Source organism: Neopsephotus bourkii, unplaced genomic scaffold, assembly GCF_033783945.1.
Source record: "Neopsephotus bourkii isolate Nb327-2 ecotype Australia unplaced genomic scaffold, CSIRO-AGI_Nbou_v1 NB_659, whole genome shotgun sequence".
In the NCBI taxonomy this organism is placed as follows: domain Eukaryota; kingdom Metazoa; phylum Chordata; class Aves; order Psittaciformes; family Psittacidae; genus Neopsephotus; species Neopsephotus bourkii.
In genome coordinates, this window is record NW_026901158.1 from 9,870,123 (window position 1) to 9,877,871 (window position 7,749).

The window sequence follows — 7,749 nt, forward strand, 5'->3', positions numbered from 1 at the left end:
CACCCGCCGCCCGCCCGGCGTGAGCCCGCTCGGCTCGGCTCGGCTCGGCTCGGCCCCTCCCGCCCCACGGCAATGCGCCACTCCCCACGCCTTGCACCGCCCTCCCCAAGGAAGGCATCACCCCCCGCGCACCCCCTCCCGGCACACGGCACTGGTTGTGTGCAGCTCCCCACGCCCACGACTGTTCCCCCCCCCCGCCGCACCATACCCCACGGTGGGTCACGTCGGGGGCCATGGCCGGCTGAGCCGCATCCATCCACACCCTGGGCACACTGGCTCCCGGGAAATGATGGGGGCTGCACAGAGCAAAACCAGCTCAAACTCCAGACAGAGAATCATAAAATCACAGAATAGTTCGGGTTGGAAAGGACCTTAAGATCATCAAGTTCCAACCCCCCTGCCATGGGCAGGGACACCTCGCACTAAACCATCTCACCCAAGGCCTCGTCCAACCTGGCCTTGAACACCACCAGGGATGGAGCATTCACAACCTCCTTGGGCAACCTATTCCAGTGCCTCTGGCAAGACCTTATAAGATGCTACAATCCTTCCCATATGGAAGGACTGCCCCCAGCAACGCCCCCACCTTACCTTGGTGCCCCCAGCTCCCTGCAGACCATCATGCCCATGGTCCTCAAACAGGAGTTCCAGCATCTTTGCAGGAGCACTATCAGGCAGCAACTCTGCTCTGATGGAGGCTTGCAACACCTTCCTCCATCCCTGCTTTCAATAACATCAGGATTATCACCGGCCATAAGAGGTTGTCAAGAACGTTCTCTTCTATTTGCTTGTTGTCACTGAAGTAATTAAACAAAGGTCAAAGGGTGTTCCTGGAGGAGCTCACCAGCCAGCTGAACCTCTCATCTGAAGCCCAGCTGAGGATCCCACATGGTTCTCGGCATATCTAAGCAGCCAGTGGCCATACTGCCCCATCTGGAACTTGTGGGGTGACGGCTGTCTATTCCAAACAGACAGGTAGAAAGAACACCAACAGAACCACAGATATGACAGCCACAGCCAGGATTTATTCTCAAAGCATCAGCCTGAAGAGGAGCCTCTGGGTGCAGAAGAGCCAAGCAGAAAAGGTGCAGCATATGGAAAATCCTTCTGCTGAGGAGGGATGGGAGCCACGATGCATTTCAGTGAATACCCTGATCTTGGGAGAGCCACTCTGCCCCTGGGTAAAGTACCCCTGGAACCCCCAGCTTGGCCTGCAGACAAAAGCCACAAAGAGAGGAACAGAATCTCCCCTTTTCAAACACAAACTTGTGGAAACGCCACATCCCCCATAGGACAGCCTGATGTCACTCAATGATATTTGTTTCCTTTGTGCTCCTTGGGAAGTATTGCCTAGAGAAGACTTGTGCGATCACACTGCCTCCGGTTTGTCCTGCCTTGGACAATTTTAGGACTTATTCATCATTTCTGCTACATTTGACAGAAGGGCCAAGACTTCAGAGGTGCCTGGTTTTGTGAAAACAGGCAGCACATGGGGAAGTGAGACCCTGTTTGCACTCCAAGAGGAGGTGCTGCAGCTTTCAGCAGACATGGCAGAATCCCCACCCCAGAGCAACTACCTCAAGATCCAGCAGTGGGAGAGGCTCTGGTGGGAGCTTGCACCTTCTTAGACACCAACAACAGCATAGCAGCATACCCAAGTGGAAGAAACAGCTGAAGACGGTCCTAGTCACACAGGGACTACCCAATGAATATACCATGGCCAACACTGAACAACCAGAAAATTGACTGTGGCTTGTTTTGGTCCTCTAAACAATCCTGAGGTTGCTGCTGAGCCCCATCCCGCACCAACAGACTGCTGCACAGATGTGCTGGCCATGCATACCCACTAGCAGCTGCCTCCAGGACCCTGTCCTTGAGCATCCTGAAGGACTGATAACAGTCCTGGTGATAGCTTGAGCAGGGCAGATGTGTGCTCCCTTGGCATGCTCCCAAGCTGTGGGATCTACTGCACCCGGTGCAGAAACAGGAGATACTTGGACTTGGGAAGAAGAGGCATGTACAGGGAAACCCCCGGCCTCACCTCTCCTGCCTGCAGGCAAGTTTCCATTTTCCAGCTTACAAAAATCACTCTTAGCTTTTGGCATCCCTGAACCTTACTTAGAGATGGACTCCTGCAAACCACAACAGCACAGTGACACTGAATCTGTCACACAAGGCCCAACCATGCCCCACTCCCCAGTGAATTTGAGAGCATCACTGGCAGAAGACAAGTGGTGCTGTTCTTTCATCCATCATAGGGACTGCTCAAATTAAGAGAAGCCAATGGTGAAAGTGCAACTTCCATGGGCAGAGCTCACTCTCACTGACCCTCCCCAGGCTGAACAGCAGCCAGGTGGTCCCTCTAGTGTGTGCCCACTCTTCCCTGCAGCAGCCTGCCACCACGTGCTACCAGCATATTTGGTGTACCACAGAGCACCCATCATGCCATCTCCTGAGGCTCTGGTGACCAGATCATGGCTGGCTACCCCTGCACAGTGCTGGTGCAGGCAGAAAAGGTGGCCAACAACATTCTGCAAGGCCCAGACCCTACTCTCCCACAGCAGCCTGTGCCAGTGCAGCAGCACAGCCGCATCACTCCTCAGCTAACCACCTCGTGAAGGTCACAGTGCCACTAAACCAGACCTGAAGAAGCCTATCAGGAAGCTGGTGCTGTAACACCACTTTGCACAGTGCACACATGTTCTGCTTTGGCAAGCCTGCACAGGATTGACATTATCACTTGGCCACCCAGCTGGCACAAAGCACATGATGCCTCCTGCATCCAAGGCTCAGCATTGCACCACTCCTAGCTCACTGCGCTCCTCAGGGACATGGGTTCTTTGTACCCCCAGTGCCACCATGGTGAGCTCTGGCTCAGAGCAGCAGCCAGCACAGCTCTGGGAACATCCACCCAGTGCTTTATAGGGAGAAGACACCTTTCATCTGACAACCACCAGGCCAAAAAAAGTTAGGGTAACCCACCCTCTGCACGGAGGCTTTCTCCCAAGCAGACACTTCAACCTTCCACATGCATCCTATATGAGCTGGGACCTGCCCCACAACAATTTTCCTGGGCTAGGCTGTTTCTGCAATCCAGAGGAAATCCAGCTGCCACTCAAAGGCATGTCTGCATCTTCCCCTGCTTCAGCTGCCTTTGCCTTCCCCCTGCACTACCACAGCAAGCAGCCAAGGAGCACAGGGAAAGGAAGCCAACCAGCTCTGCCAGGAACCATGGCAGCAGGCAGAGGAGTCGCAGAAGCTGCGTCTGGTGTGGCCACCCCTGAGGAGTTACATGGGTGAATACTGGCAGATCACGGTCTCAGCCACGGCTCATCAAGGAGATAATTTTCCACCCACAGAGCCCCTGAGCTGAGCAGCAATGAAAGCCTGCTGTGGACACCTCTGAGCATGTTATAGATATTGCTTGATCTCAAAGGTGTTCTAGAAATGTTTGTAAATGAAGATCATAGAATACCAGGCTGGTTTCTGTTGGAAGGGAGCTTAAAGCTCCTCCAGCTCCAACCCCCTTCCACGAGCAGGGACACCTTCCCCTAGAGCAGCTTGCTCCAAGCCCCTGTGTCCAACCTGGCCTTGAGCACTGCCAGGGATGGGGCAGCCACAGCTTCTCTGGGCACCCTGTGCCAGCGCCTCAGCACCCTCACAGGGAAGAGCTTCTGCCTAAGAGCTCAGCTCAGTCTCCCCTCGGGCAGGTTCAAGCCATTCCCCTTGGCCTGTCCCTACAGGCCCTTGTCCCAAGCCCCTCTCCAGGTTTATTGTCATCCCCCTTTGTTGGGGGGAGGGCTAGATACATAGATCCTACTTCTTCCAAAGAGAGAAACTGAAGTTACGCAATTACTGTGTGCAAGACTGTTTATAGCTGACTATATGCTTAACCCATCTTCCTACTTTCAATACATTTGAATGCCCCATTTCCATCCTGACAGCTAGGACCAAGGGGCTGTTACACTGATGTACTTTAGCTGACACAGACAACAAAACATTATCTATGGGAAGGCCGCACAGTGCCATAGATTATTAGAGCAAGACAAGCTGCTCAGTTCAGACAGGACAAGTGTTCAATCTCTCCACTTTCACAGAATAGGAACTTAGAAGCTCTTAACCTGGGGCAGACATCAGAAAGGTTTACATCATTTTAAATAACGACATATCACATATGCCACCATCTAGAAATACAGGATGCACTGTTTGTGTCCAGAGGCCACTCCAAGCACCCCCTGCTCTTTTATCCCACCAAGGCCAAGGATCTTACCAAGGGAGATTGCAAGGAGCTTGTCCAGCTGGAGCTGCCCACAGCTGACAGTCTTAAAGTACCACCAGAGGGGGACTTGCCTTCTCCATTAGTATCTTTGGAGGAGTTTTAGTATTGTTGATAGGGGAGAGACATTTCTTTCTCTTTTCAGATCTTGAAAGCCTTTGGCTCTTTGTCCCACCCACCAGCAAGTATTTTCATTTCTGAAGATACTAAGAGCCTTTTTAAAGGCATTATATTATTAGGATTGGTTTATACAAAAGGCTTTGGTGAAGAATATTTTCCTTACCCCAGGGTGAATATCTTGGTCCATGTCACACAGTATCACAGTATCACAGTAGGTTAGAGATTGGAAGGGACCTCAAAAGATCATCTAGTCCAATCCCCCTGCCGGAGCAGGAACACCTAGATAAGGTTACACAGGAACGTGTCCAGGCGGGTCTTGAATGTCTCCAAAGAAGGAGATTCCACAACCTCCCTGGGCAGCCTGTTCCAGTGTTCCGTCACCCTCACTGAGAAGAAGTTTCTTCTCAGGTTTAAGTGGAACCTCTTGTGCTCCAATTTGTATCCATTACCCCTTGTCCTTTCATTGTTTGCCACTGAGAAGAGCCTGGCTCCATCCTCGTGACACTCCCCTTTATATATTTATATACACTAATAAGGTCACCCCTCAATCTCCTCTTCTCCAAACTGTAGAGACCCAGCTCCCTCAGTCTTTCCTCATAAGGGAGATGCTCCACTCCCTTAATCATCTTAGTTGCCCTGCGCTGGACTCTCTCCAGCAGGTCCCTGTCCTTTTTAAACTGAGGGCCCCAGAACTGGACACAATATTCCAGATGAGGTCTCACCAGGGCAGAGTAGAGGGGAAGGAGGACCTCTCTCGACCTACTAACCACCCCCCTTCTAATACACCCCAGGATGCCATTGGCCTTCTTGGCCACAAGGGCACAGTGTCGGCTCATGGTCACCCTGTCGTCCACCAGGACCCCCAGGTCCCTCTCCCCTACACTGCTCTCTAACAGGTCGTTCCCCAGCCTATACTGGAACCTGGGGTTGTTCCTGCCCAGATGCAGGACTCTACACTTTCCCTTGTTATATTTCATCAAGTTATTCCCCGCCCAGCTCTCCAGCCTGTCCAGGTCCCTCTGGATGGCAGCACAGCCTTCTGGCGTGTCGGCCACCCCTCCCAGCTTAGTGTCATCAGCAAACTTGCTGATAGTACACTCAATTCCCTCATCTAAATCGTTAATGAATATATTAAATAATACTGGTCCCAGTACCGACCCTTGAGGCACTCCACTAGATACAGGCCTCCAACTAGACTCCGCCCCATAGACTACAACTCTCTGGCTTCTCTCCTTCAGCCAGTTCACAGTCCACCTCACTACCCGATCATCCAGACCACACTTCCTCAATTTAGCCGCAAGGATGCTGTGGGAGACCGTGTCAAACGCTTTGCTGAAGTCGAGGTAGACCACATCCACCGCTCTACCATCATCCATCCACTGTGTTATTTCCTCATAAAAGGCTACGAGATTGGTCAAGCACGACTTCCCCTTGGTGAAGCCATGTTGACTGCCCCTCATAACCCTCTTATCCTTGATATGCCTTAAGATGGCACCAAGGATAAGGTGTTCCATCACTTTCCCAGGAACGGAGGTGAGGCTAACCGGTCTATAGTTACCCGGGTCCTCCTTCTTGCCCTTTTTGAAGACAGGAGTGACATTTGCTTTCCTCCAGTCCTCAGGCACCTCTCCCGTTTCCCAAGACTTGGTAAAGATGATGGAGAGCGGTCTGGCAATGACCTCAGCCAGTTCCCTCAGCACCCGCGGGTGCATCCCATCTGGACCCATGGATTTATGGATATCCAGATTGCTCAACTGGTCTTTAACCCATTCCTCATCGACTAAGGCAGACCGCTCCGTTGACCTATCTTCATCCGGGGTCTCAGCGGTACAGGGCTCTTCAGGACTGCCTCCAGCAGAGTAGACAGAGACAAAGAAGTCATTCAGTAACTCTGCCATCTCTGTATCTTCTGTCACCAGGGCACCCGTCCCGTTCATCAGCGGGCCTACATTGCCTCTGGTGTTAGTTTTACCTGCCATGTATTTGAAAAAGCTCTTTCTGCTGTCCTTGACCCCTCTCGCCAGCTTTAATTCCAAGGAGGCCTTAGCCATCCTAGCAGCTTTCCTACATCCTCTAGCAGCAGCCTTATATTCTTCCCAAGTGGCCAGCCCTTCTTTCCATGACCTGTAAACTCTCCTCTTCCACTTGAGCATACCGAGCAATTCCCTATTTAACCACGCAGGTCTCCTGACCCTCTTCCTCGACTTCCCACGTGTCGGGATGCTCCGATCTTGAGCTCGGAAAAAGCAGTCCTTGAACGTCAACCAACTATCTTGGGCCCCTTTCCCTTCAAGCAGCCTAGCCCACTGTATTTCCCCTAGCAATCGCTTGAAGAGGCCAAAGTTTGCCCTGCTAAAGTCCAGGGTTGCGATTCTACTTGCTATTCTACTGACCCTACCACACAAGATCCTGAATTCTACCATCTCGTGGTCGCTGCAACCAAGGCAGCCCTCAACCTTCACTCCTTCAACCAGACCCTCCTTGTTAGTGAGGATGAGATCCAGCAGCGCACCTCTCCTGGTTGGCTCATCCACCATTTGCATGAGGAAATCTCGAGGATTTCCCTAACCCCTTCATAAAGCTTGGCAATGACTACAAATCCTTCCTTCTTCCCTTAAAGCCATGGAATGCACACCTCAGAGGCGTTTCTTGTAGCCTAACTCTGCAAAACTTTTTGGGACAGAATTTAGACAAATAGTAGTCTGAAAATAAGATCTTAATCCTGCTGCATGTAGCACAGCTTTCACTCTGAGCCCAAGTAGGACCTGCTCCAAGGACCAGTTCCAGCCTTTCCTCTCCACTGAAAAAGCAAATACTTGCCTGCTAATGTGTTTAGTTTCTTTGTATCAGTTCTCATGTTAAACTGATTTAAGTTAAGTAGGCACTGATTAAGTTAAGTAGGCACTACCTCTGTACCTCCTCAGGTGGGAACCTGAGGACAAACTGAGCCCTAGAGAAGCCCTGGCCAGAGCTCACCCATGGTTGGAGCCTGGTGCTGTTTTTCATCAGGCCAAGACAAGGCTAGATCTCACTTCCACCTGCATTTATCTTGTGACCACCTGAACCAGACTGATCTCCCATACAATGTAGCATTAAGAAGCAGGAATTATTTATTATGGCACTGGATGCACAGGGGAATTGCTCCACCAAATGTTTATGTTGATTCCTATGGGTTTCTTGCTTATAAGGATTTATCTCATACATATACATTATAATTCCCAGGAATCTTATATATAATTTCTTCCCAGAATTAACTGACATAGGTTACTACCTACTAGAGCATGCCTGCTAACTCTCGCTGGTAGTCCTGGGGGTCGTTACCTCATCGCTGTTCTCTTCCTCGGGTTATTCAC